The sequence below is a fragment of the Mauremys reevesii genome, linkage group 8, assembly GCF_016161935.1.
Source record: "Mauremys reevesii isolate NIE-2019 linkage group 8, ASM1616193v1, whole genome shotgun sequence".
Taxonomy (NCBI): Eukaryota; Metazoa; Chordata; order Testudines; family Geoemydidae; genus Mauremys; species Mauremys reevesii.
In genome coordinates this window covers 62,797,300-62,819,625 of record NC_052630.1, presented here as the reverse complement: position 1 = coordinate 62,819,625, position 22,326 = coordinate 62,797,300, and the positions used below count along the sequence as shown (strand labels likewise).

General features: G+C 41.3%; 1 long non-coding RNA gene across 7 annotated transcripts in view; it reads right to left on the bottom strand.

Moving 5' to 3' along the window:
• Positions 1-21,876, bottom strand: part of LOC120369786 — a 31,845-nt gene extending 9,969 nt beyond the window's left edge. The window contains exons 1-4 of one of the 7 annotated variants that reach the window (XR_005583412.1): positions 21,777-21,876; positions 21,316-21,465; positions 20,931-21,128; positions 4,804-5,748 (exon numbers count right to left, since the gene is read on the bottom strand). This is a non-coding gene — a long non-coding RNA (uncharacterized LOC120369786). Of the gene's footprint in view, positions 1-4,803; positions 5,749-18,335; positions 18,357-18,911; positions 21,129-21,315; positions 21,466-21,776 lie in introns of those variants that run through there. The other 6 variants (XR_005583413.1, XR_005583414.1, XR_005583416.1 and 3 more) reach the window with 6 other exon arrangements.
• Between the last annotated feature and the right edge of the window lie 450 nt (positions 21,877-22,326).

Below are 22,326 nucleotides of genomic sequence, written 5' to 3'. Positions count from 1 at the left end.
GACATGATTCAGGCTTGCGCGGATGTCGGTAGTCAAACCCATGCTATGGCTCTTTTGGCGGGGGCTATAAGACAAGGTAAATAACCAGCAGGAAATTGTTTTAATTGCAAAAAACTTGGACACTTTAAAAGCCTGTGTAGGGCACCCGGAGGGGGAGCACATAAAGGTAAACCCCAGGAAGGGGGTAGGCCCTCCAAAAAATGTCCTAAATGCAACAAGGGGTATCATTGGGCAAATCAATGTCGCTCAGGACTAGGGCAGGGAAACCAGTGATCGGGCCCTCCCCGGGCCCCGGAAAAACAACGGGGGTGGAAGAATTGACTAGGGTGCAACCGGCAACGACCGGCAGTGCTGGAATAGACTTGTATAATCAAGAAGAAAAATCCTCATTCTTACCGGGGGAAGTTCTTTTAATGCCTACTCAACTAAAAGGGCCCCTTCCTGAAGGGACGGTGGGCATTATACTCCCTTGGTCATCAGCAAGTAAACAAGGAATTATGGTAGTTCCAGGAGTGATTGATGCTGATTATCAGGGAAAAATATATGTTCAGTATTGGAGTCACCTGCCTTTTACTTTAAGACGAGGGGACTCCTGGGCACAAATGATACTGTTGCCATATGAGCTCCCTGGAGAAAAACCACAGGTAACACGTACAGGAGGCTTTGGATCCACCCGTACTGAAGGCAACAGCGACTCTTCCTTTCACCCACAGGTGGCGGCATTGGTACACCAAATATCCCTGCACAAACCTCAACATAAGTATATACTGCAAGGTAAGTGGCTGACCGGTTTGTTGGACACAGGGGCGGATGTTTCTGTCATAGCTGAAAAGGATTGGGAACCTAAATGGCCTTCTGAGATAGCCCCTGCGGTATTCGGGGTAGGAGGCAGCCAAGCATCTAAAAAGAGCTCTCAATGGTTACCAGTAAAATCCCAGGAACAAGGCCCCATAGTAGCATATATTCAACCCTGCATATTGCCTTTACAGTTTAACATTTGGGGAAGAGATTTGTTAGAACAGATAAGGGCAAAACTGGTTTTGGAAGATGAGTAATCCTCAGGCTCTTCCGTTACAGTGGAAAACTGATAAACCAGTCTGGGTAGAACAATGGCCATTACCTAAAGAAAAATTAGAAGCTTTGCAGCAATTAGTTGAGCAACAATTAAAAGATGAACACATTGAGCATACTACAAGCCCATACAATACTCCTGTTTTTGTAATTAAGAAAAAAATCAGGAAAATGGAGGCTCCTTCACGATTTGCGGGAAATTAATAAAATACTAGAACCAATGGGCCCCCTGCAGTGTGGCCTCCCCAATCCAAATTTAATCCCTTATGACTACCAGGTAGCAATAATTGATTTAAAGGATTGTTTCTTTACAATACTGTTACAGGAAAAAGATAAGTATTTTGCATTCACAGTGCCAGTCCTGAACAACACCCAACCCACAACACGTTATCATTGGAAAGTGTTACCCCAGGGCATGTTAAATAGCCCTACCATGTGTCAGTATTTTGTAAAAACTGCTCTTCAACCTTTCAGAAATAAGTTCAAACAGCTACTTGTATACCATTATATGGACGATATCTTAATAGCCGGTAGGCCCCTACCCACCACATGGAAAAGTGAGTTAACTGATATCTTAAGTTAATCGGGTCTGGTAGTAGCCCCGGAAAAAATACAGGAAGCCGAACCTTTTCAATATTTAGGTCATAAAATGCTTGCAGCATACTCCATGCCCATACTTCCAAAACTTACCTTGCCAAAAAAATTAACATATGTAGTACTACAGCAAATTCTGGGATCCATAAATTGGATAAGACCATATTACAAGATTCCCACATCTATGCTAACTCCACAGTTTAATGCCCTAAAATTAGGAAAGCAACCGGGAGACACAATATCACTAACAAACGAACAACAGGAGGTAGTGCATAAGGTCAACGAAGCCATGGCAGAAAGATGGGTAGATAGAGCAGTACCTGATGTGCCCCCATCCTTAATCATTCTTGGGGACACTAAGCAATTCATGGGGGCATTACTTCAACATACAAGTGAGAGAGAATTTATCCTCGAGTGGATGTATTTACCACACACACACACAAAAACACACTTGTCCCATTGTCTGGAATGATTGCTCAATTAATCACTAAAGGACGCAATCGAGCATTAAACTTGTTTGCCATGGATTTAGTAAACATTATTATACCCATCCCCATCGCCACCTGGGAAGTTGCATGCATGCACTCGGAGGTGGTGCAAATAGCACTAGCCAATTATGTTGGATGCGTAACTTACCATACTCCCAAGGATCCTCGTCTCCAAGTTGCTCAACATATTCCACTGAAAGTATTCTACTTGGTATCTCCCGTTCCCATAAAAGAAGCTCTTACCATTTTCACCGATGGTGGCCCCTCCAGAGGGGTGGTCGCTTGGAAGAAAAATGACCAGTGGAAATCCCAGTTTACCTTACATAGCGCTCTCCTCAGCGTGCGGAGCTAGCTGCGTTAATTCTTGCCTTTAACACATTTTCTGATCAACCGGTTAACCTCATAACAGACAGTTTGTATGCTGCAAATGTTGTTAGTAATATTGCTTCTAGTTGTGTTACTTTATCTTTGGATAATAATTTGCTTGGTTTATTTCTTTCCATACAACTGATATTACGTCACCGACGACATCTATTTTTTATCGCACATGTTAGAAGTCATCAGCCTTTCCCCGGAGAAATCTCGCAAGGCAATGCCTATGCTGATAACGCCTTAAAGGCTTTCCCCTGCTCTCCTATGGAAAGTCACTCCTTACATCACCAAAATGCTAGGGCATTGGCCAAGCAATTTTCCATACCACTATCTGATGCAAAAGCGGTTATTCAGCAGTGCCCTGAGTGTACTGGAAATCTTGCAGGACCCGCTATCGGGGTAAATCCTCTGGGGCTAGGTGCAAACCAATTGTGGCAAATGGACATCACTCGGTTCCCACCGTTAGCTCCCTGGTCCTATTTGCATGTAGTCATAGACACTTATTCTGGATATATATGGGCAATGCCACAAAAAGGGGAAAAGGCGAAACACGTCTGTAATCACCTCATTCGTTCCTTTGCAGTGATGGGAAAGCCATCAGCTTTAAAAACTGACAATGGCCCAGCCTATTGCTCTTCAGCGATGGCAGCGTTCTGCACGCGATGGGGAATCAAGCATACCTTTGGCATCCCATACAATTCCCAAGGACAAGCCATTGTAGAACGAGCTAATCGCACATTACAAACTGCTCTCCTGCCGCAAAAACAAAAAGGGGGAATTGTCCCTGGCAGCCTGACAGAAAAGGAAGAATGGCTGGCTCAAGTACTGTTTACACTCAATCATTTAAATCTATTACCTTTCAATTCTCAATTTTTCTACCAGGGCACAACGGCATTATCAGACGACTGAAGTTCTTCCTGCTCCAAAGGTAACCTATCGTCAGCTACCTGGCCCGGAGTGGAGCGGACCTGTGCCACTAATCACCTGGGGGCGCAGTTACGCAGCTGTATCAACACCAAGCAGCCCGCTCTGGGTACCTGCACGATATGTTCGACCATACAAGGATGGCGTGGCATCAGGGACTGAGCAACCCCATCCCTGACTTCAACATACACTTATATAATGAAAAAGCAGTGGACAACCAAATTGTAAAACTACATAATTTAACAAAAGAAGTTACTATGGATGTTGGTTTTGCAGAATTCTGGGACTGGCTTACTGGATGGCTGCCAGACCTATCCTGGCTAAAGCAAATGTTTGCATATGTTATTGTTATAGCTGCAGGATTAATAGCTTGTTGCTGCATATTACAGTGTATTCCTTCACTTATTAGCCTATTTGTCCAAGGCTGCCCTTGGCGACGACTTACTACAAAACAAAGCATTCATTATGCCTGCAAATTGCTTAAAAACAAAAAGGGGGAGTTGTAGTAAAACATGCTGTGCTGGCAAACCACACACGTGTTTATTACATTTACTCCTGGCTTAAGGTAAAGCAATGCTCAGGTTATTGATTAAGCACAGACTAGGCAATAGCGCACGTAGCCCCTCCAATAGCTCACGTAGTCCCTTCACCATTCATGATATATTGCACAAGGGGAGATGGCTATGGGTGAACCAATCAATATGTTACAAGTAACTATGATCTCATGCTCTTTGATCTAATTACTAATAAAAACCCAGCTCAAGAGAGCTCGGGACGCCTGCTTAACAAACCTCTTGACTCCGCGTCTCCTTGATCCCAACAGTTTCCCTTTGTCTTTTTCCACTCCAAAGTTGCTTGTTCGTGTTGAGTGATGTTTTGTCTATTTTGTCCAATGAGGTCTTTCTATACTTAGTGACTTCTGTATTAAAAGACAAAGCCCTGTCTATCAAAAAAACCCTACCATAGTAGCTGAACCCAGTTGTTAGGGAGTTCCACAGCTGTTCCACAGGATGCTGCTTTCTTGAGTAGATTTTCAATTTTTCCTCCCTGAATGGAAAAATGTCTCTGCCACAGGCTGCAGAGCTGTGGAACTCCCCAACAACTGGGTTCAGCCAAATCTAAGGTTTTGCTGCACTGGAAGGCCCATCTTGTTGTGCAAGCTTCCTCCAGTAATATGAGCTAAGAATGACAGAGTGAATTCCTTCCCACGATTTAATCTGAGCAGTGCCCAGCCCTAAATCTCAGTCTGCACACTGTTGGGAGGATTTGGGCCTTATGGCCTGAACTTAAGGCCTCTGAAGTCAAGTGGAATATTTCTATTGATTTCTATGTGCTGTGGAGCAGGCCCTTGGCCTGTACTGTAACCTGATTTTTATGCCTAAGAGGTAAATTTACACTATTGGCAAAGGACACTAATCTTAAAAAAATGCAATCCAGTTGCAAATTTGATTTTATTGGTCCCTGATAACTTTGTGGCTGTACATGAAGAATCTCTTACCTTAGTTGCAGATTTTTAAAAGCAGCACAATGTTATAAATCTGACGCAATTTGCAGAGCTAAATAGATATGAAGTGGACCTTCTAAACCAAAGATGTGTACAACATTTTAAAACAAAAACCCCACACATTGCTTTGTAAGTGATTATGATCCTAAAGATTTCTAATGCTTTATCTTTTCCAAAATGATGGCCTGGTATAAAGTGGCATAATTCCACTGGCGTAAATGGCACTATGCCAGTTTGCATGAGCAAAGGATCCAGCCTGGTGTTACAGGTCTACTGTTAATACATATTTTTAGAGAAACTCAACTCACTTTGGCTTTTGATGCTTTATTTAAAAGCTGTAAGGTTGGAGTACCAGCCCGCAAATGTTAATATAGGTCATCTAGCTCAATTATAGCAATTTGCTTGTACATTGGGCAGCTTTTGTTTCATAAAGAGAGGAAATCAGGAATTTTATTCTTATTCCAGTGGAAGGACCTTTCATTTTATGATGTGGAAGATTGACCTATATGCCCTAAGCAGTTGTCAGTTCAAGATCCCAGAGATAGTATCTATTCAACTTGAGCTGTCAGCTAGAAAGGGCAAATGCACCAGCAGGTAAGTGAATTAACACTAATCCAGCAGTTAGTAATCAAATTATTTATGACATGTAGTCTATGCTAGAAGACCATTAAAACATTAAATTCAAGACATCAGAAGAATCCAGTCAAAAATAAAGTTGGGGGGGGGAAATGTTGAATGTAGTGAATTCCTTCCCATCCTTTTCAGCTAGTGATTATTATGAATTTGATTTTTCTCCTAAAATAAAAATATGAAATTGTATTTATCTCCTACTGGAATGCGGCTTCCTTCATTAAAATCAAACAGCAAAGCCCTATGCTTTATGGAAAAGCAAAATAATCCATATATTGATATATCCAGGGTTGCTTCAAGGACAGTTGTAATAGCAGCCATTAGAGTACAAAGTTATTTATAATCCATGCAGCATTTTATCATTGCCTTATATCCTTCAGTACAACACAGAAGATACTGAAATACAGTACAGGCATTTTCATTTGTATTATCATTGTCAGCATTTTCTTCTGGCTGGGGCCTTTTAGTACTTTCTATAGCAGCAACAACTGGATCTGACCTTCCATATTTAAGATGAACATTTGATTCTGTGTGATAATGCACTGGTGAAGGAAAAAAAAAAAGAGAGAGAAGATGGGAATCACGAAGCCCAACTCTGAAATACTGTTTCTCTCAAGTGTAAATTCAAAGGATTTAGAAGAGTTGGAAAGAGAATCTACAGACTGATAATTCAAAATTGGTAGACTTAAATAGACTGTGTGGCATCCTAAACTTCAATATGAAAAACTGGATTGAATGGAAAGATGTAAATAATTCTACCAAGGCTGACTGACCTCCACAGTAAAGGGAAAAAAACCTCTTGATGGTGGCTGCCAGTCTCAGAATGGCTAATGCAGGGCAAAGTGACAGATGTTGCTTGGAGTCAATGCTTTTAAGTTAAAGGCAACCTTTTTAATGGCTGTCTCTTGCATTATTTTGAATACATTTCTAAATTTCTTCTTCACAAGGGAAATGTAGGTATTTCAGAACTGACATTTTCTTGTCAGGTACAATACATCCTATTGGTCTTTACCAGAGACAAAATAAATCAGGTATTTTATTCCTGGTAGCATGAGAATAGGCAGTGGGTGGACCCGCCCCAATCCTTTGAGGAAGCTAGCCCTGCAGCCCCACCCATTCTGCATGAGGTCCTGAGGAAGTCCCAGGCTAGCTGCAGGGGAGGCAGGTGAACCCCTACTTCTTCCACATGATACTCTGCCCCCCACAGCTGGAACCCTGAACCTCTCCCACAGCCAGAGAAGTCCTGGGCTGGCCGGAACCCTGAACCATCCCCCTGCTGGCCAGAGGGGGCTGGGGCTGGTCCCAGCTGCGCCAGCAGCAGCCACTGGCCTATTATTCCTGACATGCATGAGCATCATAGCCAGATCGATTCAGGCTTTAAAGTTAACTGAATCTGAATCAACAGCAGCTGCATCTGAAGTCTTAGCTAATGGGACAGATCCTCAATTGGTATAAGTGGGTGCCAGCTCCTTTGGCTTCCATGGAGCCGCACTCATGAACACCCACTGAGGAACCACCCCAAATTCCACACTGCTCCGATAGCTCCTCACAGGTTCTGAAGGCTGAATACTATCAACTGTCACTGAGTATTATTCAGCAACTCACAGGAAGGATCTGGCTGGCATCTTGCAGGATTGAAGCCCAGAGGTGTAATTAATTTGGCGGCTTACATGCCATGCAGGATATAGCCCATGGGGTTTTTTCAGGTTAATGCTTCACCAGAATAAAATCACAACATGCAAATACTAACTCTGCTGCACATTCAAATTACACACATTTGTAGTTATTTTTTGCACTGTCCTGCACTGTAATGGAATGAGAAATTGAACTGTGTGTTAAAAACTACCCAAGTTTGTTGAATGTGTAATTATTGAAATGTAACCCCCTCCCCACACTCAACTTTCCCAGAGAAAGAAATGGGTGCTGGATTGGGGTGAGGTCAGGCTGAAGAAATTGCAGGGAAAAATACAAGGAATATGGAAAATTGGGAATGGAATGTAGGAGTAGACCTCAAAGTTAAATTTATAAGCTCCTGTCTTTGGGAGTCTTAAATCAGAATTGCTCGTGAGCTTCACAAGTGAAGTAGTACATCAGTAGGTAGGTATGCTTTACAGTTTGTACAGCTAGAATTGGTCAGAACACTTAACTAAACTAACTTCAGTCAAAATACACTGTTATATTGACAAATATTTTCTGGATGTATACGCACACACGGCCATATTGGGTCAGACCAAAGGTCCATCTAGCTTAGTATCCCGTCTTCTGACACTGGCCAATGCCAGGTGCCACAAAGGGAATGAAATGGTACTCAACAAGTGATCAATTCCCAGTCACTCATTCCCAGCTTCTGGCAAAGAGAGGCTAGGGGCACCATCCTTGCCAGTAGCCATTGATGGCCCTACCCTCAATGAATTTACCTAGCTCTTTTTTGAACCCTGTTATAGTCTTGGCCTTCACAACATCCTCTGGCAAAGAGTTCCACAGGTTGGCTGTGCATTGTGTGAAGAAACACTTTGTTTTAAACCTGCCTATTAATTTCATTTGGTGACCCCTAATTCTTGTGTTATGAGAAGGAGTAAACACTTACTCATTCACTTTTTCCAACCCAGTCATGATTTTATAGACCTCAATCATATGTCCCCTTAGTCACCTCTTTTCCAAGCTAAATAGTCCCAGTCTTATTAATATCTCCTCATACAGAAACCATTCCAGACCCCTAATCATTTTTTTCCTTTTCTGAACCTTTTCCAGTGTCTTTGAGCTGGGGCAACCACATATGCACTCAGTATTCAAGATGTAGGCATTCCATGGATTTATAGAGGCAATATGATCTTTTCTGCCTTATCTATCCCTTTAATGATTCCCAATATTGTTAGCTTTTTTGTATCTTTTATATTTGTTTCACTGTAGGTTTCATGGGGGAGGATTTTTGATCCAGGGCTCTCTGGTCACAGGGAGACCCAAAAAGAAAACCTGCACTTTACCAGTGGGGAAAGAGGGGGAGAAAAAATGCATATCCCACAAGCCATTGGTATTTAATACTAAACACCGCTTGCTTTCACTTTTCCCTAGTAATGCAGAAAAATACAGGGACCAACTGATCCCTCATAGCAGAAGACTTTTAGTTTTAAAGCTGTCCAGTATTTCACAGGGACATCTATATCATAAAGATGACCACCACCTATTTACTTATTGTAACTTTTCTGAATGGTATAGTGTAACCAAACCTGCTTTTATTTGCTAGACAATCTGTGTCCAGGTATAAGTGGTTCTAGTTATTAATCTTTTGTAGAGAAAAATTACTTTTCAGTAGGATAAGCAAACATTTAGGATATACAGTATAGTCATACTTTAATCTCACCCACCCTCATAGGTATCAATAGGAATTACATGTGCAGATTACATGAGGAGATTATGCTTCAGTCTCAGCATTCCATTATTCTACAGCTCTGTTATTCACAAATAAAGATGTGTACAGTACAAGTTAAGGATGTGGTTTAAGTATGCAGAGACAGACTGGTGCCAGCTGAGTTACCACACTAAGAGTAGCAACATAGCAGTGGCAACACAGGCTAGCTACCCTACATATGAACCAGCCTGAAGCCCATGGGTATATACTTGAGGCAGCTAGACTATGCTACCACAGCTACATTACTATTTTAGTGTGCTAGCTAATACATGACAGCATTATTTAAAGCAGCATTCATTTGGAATAAAATGAGCATTATTTGACTAATTCTTTTAGGCTCCTTTGGAAAATTTCACCCTAAGTATGAGAAGCCTGAACCTGAGGCTATACTAGTGCTAACTAGATAAGAATTACAAACCTTAGTTCAGTATGGGGAAGGGAGTGTGCTCTAGAGTAGAGAATCAGTACTCCTGGGTTCTAGTCCCAACTGTTAGATTTTCTTATTCATTTTATTGAGTGATTTATCCTGATGTCAAAATTTTCTAAAAAGATAGTTGTATGTATTAGATAAGGTGAAATAGAGAGTTGGTGTTATTAATTTTCTCCTTCCACCCATCCTTCCTTGTCAGAAGGATCCAACCTTTTCACATAGCCTTGAATAATTACCCCCAAAATTTTTTGTTAAGCTTCTTTGTTACAATGGCAGGGGGGAGAAAGAGATAGCTCAGTGGTTTGCACATTGGCCTGCTGAACCCAAGGTTGTGAGTTCAATTCTTAAGGGGCCCATTTAGGGATCTAGGGCAAAAATCAGTCTGGGTGTTAGTCCTACTTTGAGCAGGGGGTTGGACTAGATGACCTCCTGAGGTCCCTTTCAACCTTGATATTCTATGATTAGCTTTTAAATGAAAAATGACCCAAAAGTCTTCAACCTTTTCCATTACTCATGAAGTTTACCCTAAACATTCAAAAAACATCCCTTACTCTTGTTTGTGGGATTAGCAGAAAATTCATTCCAATTGCTGGTCTCAGTATAGGAGTCCAAAAGCTTCAGTCATCCTATAGAGATCTGTCATATTAGGACAGATACCAATGTCTCAGAAAGACTGGTTGTGTGAATTCAAGAACCGGAGGAGAGGGGAAAAAAAGACACTGCATTCAGAGGATAGAAGAGCCAGTTGGAACAGCATTCAGGATTGGCCAGATCCCAATAGAGGAAATGCTGAAGAAAAAGCCAAGAAGATTTACACTGCAGGTGAGTTTCTAACTTTTAGTAGACAGGCTCATTATGCTGCTCTCTGGCCCTGCTTCAATCTGAGCAATGCACTAGCCCCTGTACAGTTGTTCCCCACCCTATTTCCATTGAGATGTTTGCCCAGAAGATCTATGTAGCTGTAGATACATAGTCCCACATCCAACCCCAATCCTGCCCTCTTTTGTGCTACAGCCAGAATCCCATGGTGCACAGCTCCCTGGTATGAGAGAAGTGTAGTCTCTTTATGCAGTCTCCCTGCATCCTTGCCTCTCCCAAACAATAATTATGCAGACTTTTGAATTTTAATCTGATCAGATGTCTTGAAGCTTAAAATACAGAACTATAACCCAATAGCTTCTTGATAGTTTGGTTCTGAATCAAGTAGACAGCATATGAATTATAATCCACTATACACAAGTGAAACAAGTGAAGCAAATCATGTGTACAGTTATAACTTCAACATGGCAAAGAATCTTGGGATGCATTGTCTTTTTGTATTGTTTCTTTAATTTTGTAAGAGCTTCTGAGGCACTTGCCCACCTTCTGTTTATAAACTACTAATTAATTCTTTATCAAGTTTGAAACCAACTACACTACCCACCCTCAACATGGATGAAAAGTTTCCTTGCTTTAGCTCTTAGCAGGATCAGTGTAGGCACTTGATCTCTGCATGTACAGCAGTATTTGCTTTTGCTCTGCTTAACAATTCAATAGTTCTATGAATAGAGTAGGTCTTTAACACACACTTTTACCAGGTTGCAAGTGTATAAACATTGCTTGCTTTTCAAATTTCACTCACAAGAGCATCTCTGCCAATGCTGTAATGAAAATGCCTTTATCTAGCGTTATAATATATTTCTGTTCCATAATAGTATAATTCAGTTTGGTTGAACATGATTCAGTGAAATCCTGACTTGAAAAAGTTGCTATCATGCCTCAAACTCCTTCTTGGAGATTCTATACAAGATTTGCCGGCTGATTATTATGGTCAACATGTTAGATAAATGCAGTCCCACTTAAAAGAACAGTCTTGCCATCCTGCTGTGGGAAGCTGGAGCTCACCATTTACATTAATAGGAAATCCATGGGACAGCTGCAGGACTATTCCATGAATAGTGCTGTTGATGGCAGAACAAGAGCTTGATGTTATGTTTTAAATGATGTAACATTTAAGAACACTGAAAGAGTTTGCTGTAAATCTGCTGGCAGGCCAGCATTTTGAAGTCAATGCATTTGCACTACTATGTGAGTTTGTGAATTATTGTTTATAACTTATGAAAACCTCCATTTGTGCAGAACCTTGTACTAAGGCTCTTCGAGTACCTTACAAAGATTTAATTAACACTCCTATGAGATAGCCTTTACCTATCATTTCACCAGTCACTGAAACAAAATGCCTCTAAGGCAGAGTACAGCAGGTTAACTGTTTAGGACGGGAAGTAAACAATGCCATATAATAGAAACTATTCTGCTGCAACTCATTGTCTGGCAGACTACCTACTATTGGGCTCCAGCACAGACCTGGGTCAAATTCTTTCCCTCATGTAGTTTTTTGTATCATGGCATTAGAGTAGAATTCAATTTTTCCCAGGCCACCTCAGTTTTCCTATTATTTCCATACTGAACAGCTCATTTTACCAGTCAGAGAAAGTGGAGCTTCTTACAGATGATCTATTTGCCACTAGTATATCTGCCAGAACTATTTTATCTCATTATTCATTCAACTGGCCACTACACAGACAGGAAAGGTTCTATATTGGCTTCAAAGAAGTGGAGACTTGTATCTATTATTCACTGCAGGGATATTTAGCTTAGGTAAAAGTAGTGTTGCTGCAGAATAAATGGGAAGCTAAAAAAAACACAAAGGAGTAAACTTCAGAGCAAGAGCAAGAGAAGCTACCAGCTTAACCATAAAAGTTATGTATTGAATAATATTGATAACTACACAAGGAGAGCCTAAACCAGCATAAGAGTTACATTGGGACCAGAAAAGCAGGGAAGCACTGCATCATGAGGGATCACTGCTCAGAGTTCAGTGTGGTTCTTTCCTTGGAATCTCTGTTCTCCATTCTGTATGCTAATGGAGATGCCTCTCTGTCCCATCTCTGATGCAGATGAGGCTAGGGGAGTTGTCTTAATCTTGTCACCCTTGTCAGGAGGGATCTAGGTGTGTCTGCCCCTGCTCTTCACTGCTCTCTGCAAGTCTTTTCTCTGATCAGTTTGGTTCAAACAGAGGCTGGGGGAGGAGTGTCTTTCATGAGTCAGAGAGGCTGGATACTGCCCCCTGGTTCCCCAAGAACACACAGCTGACAGGTATCAATGTGGATGTACCTTGGATTTATATAGAGGCAACATGAAATTCTGTCCTATTATTTATCCCTTTCTTAATTATTCCTAGCATTCTGTTTGTGTTTTTGACCACTGCACATTGAGCGGATGTTTTCAGAGAGCTATCTACAATGACTCTAAGGGCTTGGCTACACTTACAAATTTGCAGCGCTGCAGCAGGGTGTGAAAACACACCCTCTACAGCGCTGCAATGTGGCGCTACAAAAAGCCCCAGTAATCCCCCCCCCCCCAGCGCTGCCGCGCCCCAGCGTCCGTCCGTATTCCCCACAGGGAGGGCTGGAGACACAGCTGGGAGTTTTTTTTTTCGCCCTGCAGCTGACTACACTTACGCTGCGCTGCGCGGCGCTGCGGCCGCGGCCGCGCAGCGCAGCGCTGAGCAAGTGCATAGCCCAAGATCTCTTTCTTGAATGGTAACAGTTAATTTAGACCCCATCATTTTATATGTATAGACTGGATTAGGCTTTCCAATGTGCATTACTTTGCATTTATCAACATGACATTTCATCTGCCATTTTGTTGCCCAGTCACCCAGTTTGAGATCCTTTTGTAATTCTTTGCAGTCTGCCTGGCTATTAACTACCTTCAGTAAATTTGTACCTGCAAACTTTGCCACATCACTGTTTACCCCCTTTTCCAGATCATTTATGAATATGTTGAATAGGACTGGTCTGAGAACAGACCCCTGGGGGACACCACTATTTACTTCTCTCCATTCTGAGAATGGGCCATTTATACCTACCCTTGGTTTCCTATCTTTTAACCAGTTACCAATCCATGGGAACACCTTCCCTCTTATCCTGCGGCAATTTATTGTGCTTAAGAGCCTTTGGTGAGGGACCTTGTCAAAGGCTTTCTGAAAATCTAAATACACTATATCCACTGGATCCCCTTGGTCCACATGCTTGTTGACCCCCCTTAAAGAATTCTAGTAGGTTGGTGAGAATGATTTCCCTTTACCAAAACCCTGTTGACTCTTCCTCAAATTATGTTCATCTGTGTCTGACAATATTGTTCATTGTTATAGTTTCAACCAGTTTTCCAGGTACTGAAGTCAGGCTTACAGGCCTGTAATTGTTGGGATCACCTCTGGAGCCCTTTTTAAAAATTGGAGTCACCTTAGCTATCCTCCATGCACCTGTGCCTCCATCTGGTACAGAAGCTGATTTAAATGATAGGTTACAGACTACAGTTAGTAGTTCCGCAATTTCACATTTGAGTTCCTTCAGGACTCTTGGGTGAATCACCAGGAACAGATGGTACTTATTGCTGTTTAATTTATCAGTTTGTTTCTAATGACACCTCAATCTGGGACAGTTCCTCAGATCCGTCACCTAAAAAGACTGGCCCAGGTTTGGGAATCTCCCTCACATCCTCAGCTGTGAAGACCAATGCAAATAATTCATTTAGTTTCTCCTCAATGGTCTTATCTTCCTTGAGTGCTCCTTTAGCACCTCATGGTCCAGTGGCCCCACTGGTTGTTTAGCAGGCTACCTGCTTCTGATATAGTTAAAAAAAATTACTTTGAGTGTTTGGCTAACTGTTCTTCAGATTCTTTTTTGGCCTTCCTATTTTCCTCACTGGGATTTAACTTCCATTTTTAAAGGATGCCTTTTTGCCTCTCACTGCCTTTTACTTTGTTGTTTAGCCATTATGTTTTAATTTGGGATATACATTTAAGTTGAGCTTCTATTATGGGGTCTTTAAAAAGTTTCCATGCAGCTTGTAGAGATTTCACATTTGGCACTGTACTCTTTAATTTGTTTAAATTAACTTCATGTTTGTGAAGTTCCCCTTTCTGAAATTAAATGCTATAGTGTTGGGCCCCTGTGGTGTTTTTCCCTGCCACAGGGTTATTAAATTTAATTATATTATTGTCACTATTACCAAGCAGTCCAGCTATATTCACCTCTTGGACTAGATCCTGTGCTCCATTTAGGACTAAATCAAGAATTACCTCTCCTCTGGTGGGTTCCAGGACCAGCTGCTCCAAGCAGCAGTCATTTAAGGTGCCAAGAAATTTTCTTTGCATCCCATCCTGAGGTGACATGTACCCAGACAATGCAGATAATTGAAATCCCCTATTATTGAATTTATTTGAATAGCCTCTAATCTCCCTGAGCATTTCACATTCTGATGAGGTGGTTGATAATATATCCCTACTGCTATATTAGAGCATAGAATTTCTATCCATAGAGATTCTATGGTACAGTTTGATTCATTTATGATTTTTACTTCATTTGATTCTATGCTTCCACATGCCACTCCCCTACCAGCATGACCTGTTCTGTACCCATTGATTAGCCTCATTCCACCAAATTTCTGTTATGCCTATTATATCAATATCCTCATTTAATACAAGGCACAGTAGTTCATCCATTTTATTATTTAGACTTCTAGGATTGGTATTTAAGCACTTTAAAAACTTGTCTCCTTTTAGCTGTCTGCCATTACATGATGTAATTGAATGGAACTCTTATTTGACTGTTTCCGATCAGGTCCTGCCAGTATTTTATCATTTTCCATCCTCACTAGGACAGAGATTCTCTATTCATAGATCCTCCCCTAAGGGATGTCTGAACCATGTGCTCCTCCACACCTGTCGGCTTCCCTGCAGCCTTTAGTTTAAAGCTGTTTCTACAACCTTTTTAATGTTAAGTGGCAATCTGGTTCCATTTTGGTTTAGGTGGAGACCATCCTTCCTTTATAGGCTCCTCCTTTCCCAAAAGGGTCCCCAGTTCCTAATAAATCTAAACCCCTCTCCCTACACCATTGTCTCATCCATTAATTGAGACTCTACAGTTCTGCCCATCTAACTGGCCCTGCACATGGAACTGGGAGCATCTCGGAGAATGCTACCATGGAGGTCCTGGACTTCCATCTCTTACCTAGCAGCCTGGATTTGGCCTTCAGGACCTCTCTCCTATCTTTCCCTATATCATTGGTACCTACATGTACCATAACCACCAGCTACTCCCCAGCACTACACAAATCTAGATGTCTCAAGAGACCTGTAACCTCTACACCAGACAGGCAAGTCACCCCTGGTTCTCCCGGTCATCGCAAACCCAGTTATGTTTAATAATGGGAGATTCAATCATTATGAATACCTGTCTAATAGCTGGAGTTCCCTCCCCTGGAGAAGTATCCTTACGGGGAGAGGGTACCACAATATCTGGAAATAAGGTCCCAAATATGGGATTGTTTCCCCCTCTACTCCAGTTAGATGCTCTCCTTCCCTGGGACTTTCATCCTCCTCAACAGCACAGAGGCTATCAGACCAGAGGCAGGACTGTTCTACTGTGTCCCAGAAAGTCTCATCTATGTACCCTTGTCTCCCTCAACTCCCAGTTCAGCCACTATGGTCTCCAAAGCCCACACACGGTCCAAGGGCCGGAAGCTCCTTGCATCAAATGCACACATACACCACCTGCCTGTAGGGCAAGTAATCATACATGTTGCCTTGGGTGCAATAAACTGGGTAGTCCCCACTTTGTTGCTGGAGTTCTGCCTGCATTCTCTTTAGTCCTGCAACTGGTTCCTTTGTTTATATTAAGGGGGTGTTTGGGGTTTAAGTTTAAAGAATGTTGAGTTCTAGCCCCTGCTCACCCCCCCCCCCCGTAAACTCCCTCTCAAAACTCCCCTGTTTGCTAGCTTCTCTGATTGCTTAGGAGTGGGCTTTTTAAAGCCATCTCCCTGAGAAGCCCCACCCCCTGGTTAAGGGTTGATGGGTGCTAGAAGACATAGGGATCACAGCCTCATGAAGAAGCTGTCTTGCTTAGGAGGATGCTAGGCTCAGCACACACAGGGTCCCCCAAACAGATTGAAAGATAGTGTGCTGTCAAGCAGCACGTATACCACAAACAGATATACACTTAACCACTCGTGTTCACTAGACCCACGTCAGTGGCCTCAGTTTTCAGGTACCCAAGTTTGGAGGCTTATTTTCAGAGGTAGCTTTGATGACCAGGTCACTTATTGATGTGCCTGACCGCAGGAAACCACATTTGCAGATTTTGGCATAAGTAAATGCTGTGTTTAGATACTCAAGTCTTTTTGAAAGCACAGACCTGAAGATGGGAGCTCAACATTACTGGGCAGATTCTGCCATCTTTAACTCACTTTAAGTGGCATAAATGGTCTGTATGAAGTCCCATTGATTTCAAGTGACATATTTGTATAGTAATATGCTATTAAGATGACTGAATGTAGAAGATTGAGTTCTATAGTCTAGTAAGATACAATACCAGACAAAAAAGTTTACAATAAGTTTGTTCTATTATAAAACCTCATCTGTATAATATTGTACTACAGTAACATTAAGTACGTATGTTGTCAGGCAACTGTTACTCCTACAAAGCAGTTAAATATTTTTAACAAAAATTCACATTTAATTCCTTCAACTTGTGATGCTTAGAAAGATGATTCATGTCAAAAGGGCACCCACTGCAACATCTGAAGTTAAAAAACAGAAGTCAGATGCAAAGACAGATGTGACCTTAAGAACCATAAATGTGTCTGCTTTCTTTGATCTTCTGGTGAAGCTATAAGCCAAATCTCAGTAAAAGAAAATTTCCATTTGGTCCTTCCCTTCTAGCTGGTGACAGTTTTAATCCTGTCTAATTATGGGATACTTAACTTCAATGAATGGTATTAAATTGAATTAAAATAGAATCATAAGTATGCCAGTGGAATTGAAGTCTTCCCTACCAATATATATGCATTTAAATTAAAAGATTGTATAAATGAAATTAGGATGCAAAATGCATTTTACTTGTAATCAAAATATGCTTTTCCCCTACACCAGGGAAATAATTAAAGACCAACAATACTAAAATAGCAAAGAGTGCATTTATATAAAGCCCAGTTAAGCCCAGCATGGGAGAGCTTTTGTGATGCTTGGGCTCAATGATACAACATTATTGCAAGGTATCATTTTACGATCCATCAGATTTTAGAACTACAGTGGGATTAATGCTACTAAAAGACAAGAGTAGCAGCATAGGAAGCCAAATGTTAGCATGGCAGCTCTGCCACAGACTCATGGTGACATGTTTTGTCCAGAAGTTACTGAACCTTCAGTGTTTTATTTTGTCCACACAGAGCATTTCACAAAGATCATTTTAGGAGAACCCCAGATGAAAGGTGTTCTACAGATGTCAGATATTTTTCTAAGGCCAAGTTAACATAAGAACAGCCATACTGGGCCAGACCAAAGGTCCATCCAGCCAAGTGTCCTAGAGGGAATAACTAAAATAGGCAATCACCCATTTCCATCTTCTGGCAAACAGAGGCTAAGGACACCATCTCTGCTCCTCCTGGCTAATAATCATTGAGGGACCTATCCTCCATGAATTTATCTAGTTCTTTTTTGAACCCTGTTATAGTCTTGGCCTTCACAACATCCTTTGGCAAAGAGTTTGGCTGTGTGGAGAAATACTTGTTTACACTTGACTTCATGTGGATGGAGGAAAAAATTAAACATCTCCTCTCCCCACATCCTTCCCCAGACCTGTTGGTAGCATAGGAGGGGCAGAGTTTGCCTCCTCATGAATAAGATGACATCTTTACTGCCACATTGTGTTCTGGACCCTAATAGGCTTTTCAGGCACCATGCTGCAGCTGCTCAGGTATCCTGGGGGAAGGAGAGGATTGGAGAAAGAATAGTACAGCCTGGTGCTCATCCAGTAGGAATGGATTCACAGTTTGCCAAGAGATGCACCATTCTTCTTAGCTATGGAGCTGCTGCACTCACCCTTCAGCACCCTACCAGAGAAACAGTACCTGCTTATCCTAGACTATAATGTACAATGGAAGGTACAAGACAGGATACTCATGGCACAGGACTACTTACAAATGCAATGCTCTGGGCTGGTCTCTGGAACAGGAATAGCCTGTTGAAATAGGTATTAACAGGCTATAGTTGGGGGTTCCCCCCCAGCTTCAAATAAAGACCCTCACACTTCAGTGGATGTATTCCAGATCTACACAGGCCTACACTCCGTTCACTAGAACACATTTGATATTTTTAGGAGTGCTGGGCCAAACTCATCTGGTGGAGCTCTGCTAAAAACCAATGAGTTGCACCAGAAATAAACTGAAAGCAGGCTTTTACCAAGTTACAATGGCATAAATCCAGAATTACTATCAGAGCCTTGTACTTAATATCCTGGTACCAATGTACTCTGAGCAATTAGTAGCATAGAAATGTCTCAAGACTAAGTGTTCCCCCACACACACACCCCTTCTCTCAATATTTTTTTGTTACACATAACTGGCATCAAAATGTTCCTGTACACCTCAGCATAAAATCACATTGCAGACATACAGCTTTTTGCTTTCTTACTTTAACATTACACAGTACTGCAAGCAGTTTCATGCTGCTGTACAATGAGCATTAAATATACAAGATCTAAGATGCTTAAAATTTTAGTAAAATTGAAAGTAATTCCAAAGGTTTTTTGTAGTACCATTTTCTTTTTGAACCCAAGAACTTCTTAGCATTTTCATTGTGCTTCCTAACTATAAACACACACACAAGTGTTCTCTGAATGATGTCTGCAACGACAACATGAAAAGTCATTCCATCATTCCATTTTTAAACAGAAGTCTTCATTAGCTCTGAACAATTGGAAACATCTTGCTTGTATGATTCAGTGGTTTAAAAAGAGGGTGTATGGTCTGTACACAGCATAACATTTCTCAAGGATAGTGTTTTAGGCAGAAACACCACCATGAACAGGAGAGTCATGTGTTTTCTTTAACTATAGCACATAATAGAAAATATAGGCTTTTATCTGTAAAAAAAAATCTATAGGGTAGGGGGCCTACTTTTAATATTTTACATTATAATATGGATTAAATAGAATTTATTGTATGATATTGGAATATGACTTTTGAATGACAATTTCAAAAGCTTCTTCCCCATTTTACTGTCAGTTAGCAAGTTTTCTGAAGAAAACTATGCCTATTAAAGACTATTCAGCTCAATTATTTCTTATCAATTCCTACTTTATATTTTCACTTATGGATTAATAAAATCAGGCTCAAGTTCAGAGGGTGACAAAGCACAAATCAGTTAGGATGATTTATATATTTCAGTGAAGAACCCTACATGACATTAGATAAATAAGCCAACCAAATGTGAAGTTGGCTCCTAACAATGAAAGGGAATACAGGTGACAACTTTTCAAGCCAGAGCTGCTGACACTTAAGAGTTAAAAATAACAGCAAGACATGAATAAGAGGACAACTAAATAGAGAGGGTTTATAGTCTATTGAATGCAAATTAGACTAAACAGAGAAAGGAAAACAAGGAATGTGTTTTGAGCCTGCATTCTCAAGTTTATGGGACCATCCATCAGGATTAATGCTTTTAATATTTATACTCTGGGAGCATAGAAGTCATTTAAAAATGAACATTTGTTTCTCTGAATGGTCTTAGACTGAAATAGGTCCTATAAAACGTTAATGCCTTCAGAGAATTTTCCTCTGAAAATAAACTTTCAGTCAATATCCAAGATTCTGAGCAAAGTGACTGTCAACTTCACAGTTTCAAGGTAACTGAACCTGTATTCCACATCTGTGGTCCACCCAGTGCTCCAACTTTAGGAGTGACTCCCAGCTGGCACATCTCTTGGGCAGAGACCTGCATCTCACTTCCTCCTGACTAAGGATTTTAAAGCTGCACCGCTCTGTGCCTTATACTATAATATCCCCAGCGAATGAGATTGTCTAAAAGGCCAGCACCTGTGCTTTGCTAGCTCTCCAAGGTCTGTGACCAGTGTATTGCCCACAGTTAGAAGTTACAACACAACTCCTTCAAAGGATGTACATCTATTCTAAAAGGTAAAAAAGCATTACGTGGGGGGAAGATGAGAGAAGAGAAGGAAAAGGAAAAACAAAATAACCTACATGTATGCTTAAAAGCTTACCAGACATCAACTCCCAACTCCAACCTAGGGCTTTGGTAGTTTTAGTCCTTCAAAAGCCTCAACTGGGTTTTCCCCATGGTCACAAGTTCATCAGTCTTAGATCCAGAACCACAAATGCTGGGCAGGTCAGACAATTCTTTACATAGCTCAGATTTTTTACCTTCACCTTCTCTAACAGATAGTAAGCAAACAATGACCCTCTCCTCTGGGGATCTTGTCACAAGGTTTTTTTGGGGGGGCTTAAATGGAGCTGGAGAGTTTGCATTAACCTCCTTCTCTAGGGGTTCCACAGAGATAGTAAACTGCATACAGGCAACTGTCTTTTTGCAAAAACCTCAGGTAAGACATCATTGCCCTTTGCCAATAAACAGCTTCCTTGTGCTTCTGTCTTCCTAGGATCTCTTACCAATTTACAGCTCTTAGCAGTCCTCTCCATGTCCCAGTGCCTGAGGTTTACACCTGGGAAGGTCCTCTCACTCACAGCATCTCCTCTGGAACCACACAGTCTTCCAAAGCAAGCCTGATCAGCAGCCCTCTGAGTATAACTGCTTTTCCATACAGAGGAACCTCAGGGCACCAGAGAAAGTGTTTTCTTAATGACTATCTGGAAAAGTTACATCAGACCCCTAGTTGACAAGCAATTAACACTTTGCACCATAAGGTTATAAAGAGCTTGACAATGTTTCAGCAGCTCTAACTCACATGAACAGTATATGTTTGGATATTACACTGGTGGAGGTTAAATACATAGGACATCACTGAATAACACTGATATAAGCAGTTAAACTTACTATGGTAGCACCCCCAACATACAAGCATAGCATCACAGGAAGCTTCATCCAGGACACCCTGTGTTGACCTCTTCTCTGAGCCCGAGACAGTCTACCTCTAGCTATGCCTTCCACAGCCCAGCCTTCTGGCCAAGTCACCTCTCTCCATTCCTGAGAAAACAAAAATTCATCTAAGGAATTCATACCAACTGCCAAACAAAAAAGATTTATACCTATGTTAAGCAGATGAGACATTATCTGCTCCAACCCCACTCTCAGAGTCCTTTACTTGCTCTTTTGACTAAGCACTGCCTTTCCAGTTTTGTTTCTGGAGAAGCTTCTTTATAACAAGTTTCTCCACTACTTCACCTCACTATGAACTTTAACAGCTTCTCCTAGAGAAGCACCTTACTTATTACAGGCCATATTCCAGGGCCTGCTACAGAAACCTGACCTGCTCCCTATGACTCCTTCCTACCCACCTTCACCAGACTTTTCCCACATGAACACAATGCTTCTTATTCTTCTCTTCTGAGTCTCTCCCCTAATTGAGTTCTCCTCTTCCATTTATGTAACCCACTCTGACCCTTTCACAGCTGGCATCACTAACTGTAATTGAGACACCAGATCTGGATCAGCTAGGAGATAACTACTAACTCATAGGCAAGGCTGAGGCCAGTTCTCCTTAAATGGTCAGCTGGCCTGTGACAATATAGTGCCCTGAAATGTACACAAATTGAATTAAATCCATAATACTAATTTAATGTTCTGAGACATTAAACAATGTATATGAACAACCCATGTAGTTTCATGCTTTATTCTGATGAACTAGGAAATGTTAGTGGAATTGCAACTTTATTACATACAGCTGGCCTTGGCTCCTTACTTTACCAGAGTTTTTGATTTTCATCCCTCAAATACATATGACTATTGAAGCAGTTTCTGCCCATGGAAAGAAAAAGGTATTTTTAAGAAATGTGATTTACATGTAGCTTCTACTATTACTACACTGTGAAGTGGGATGCAAGATTG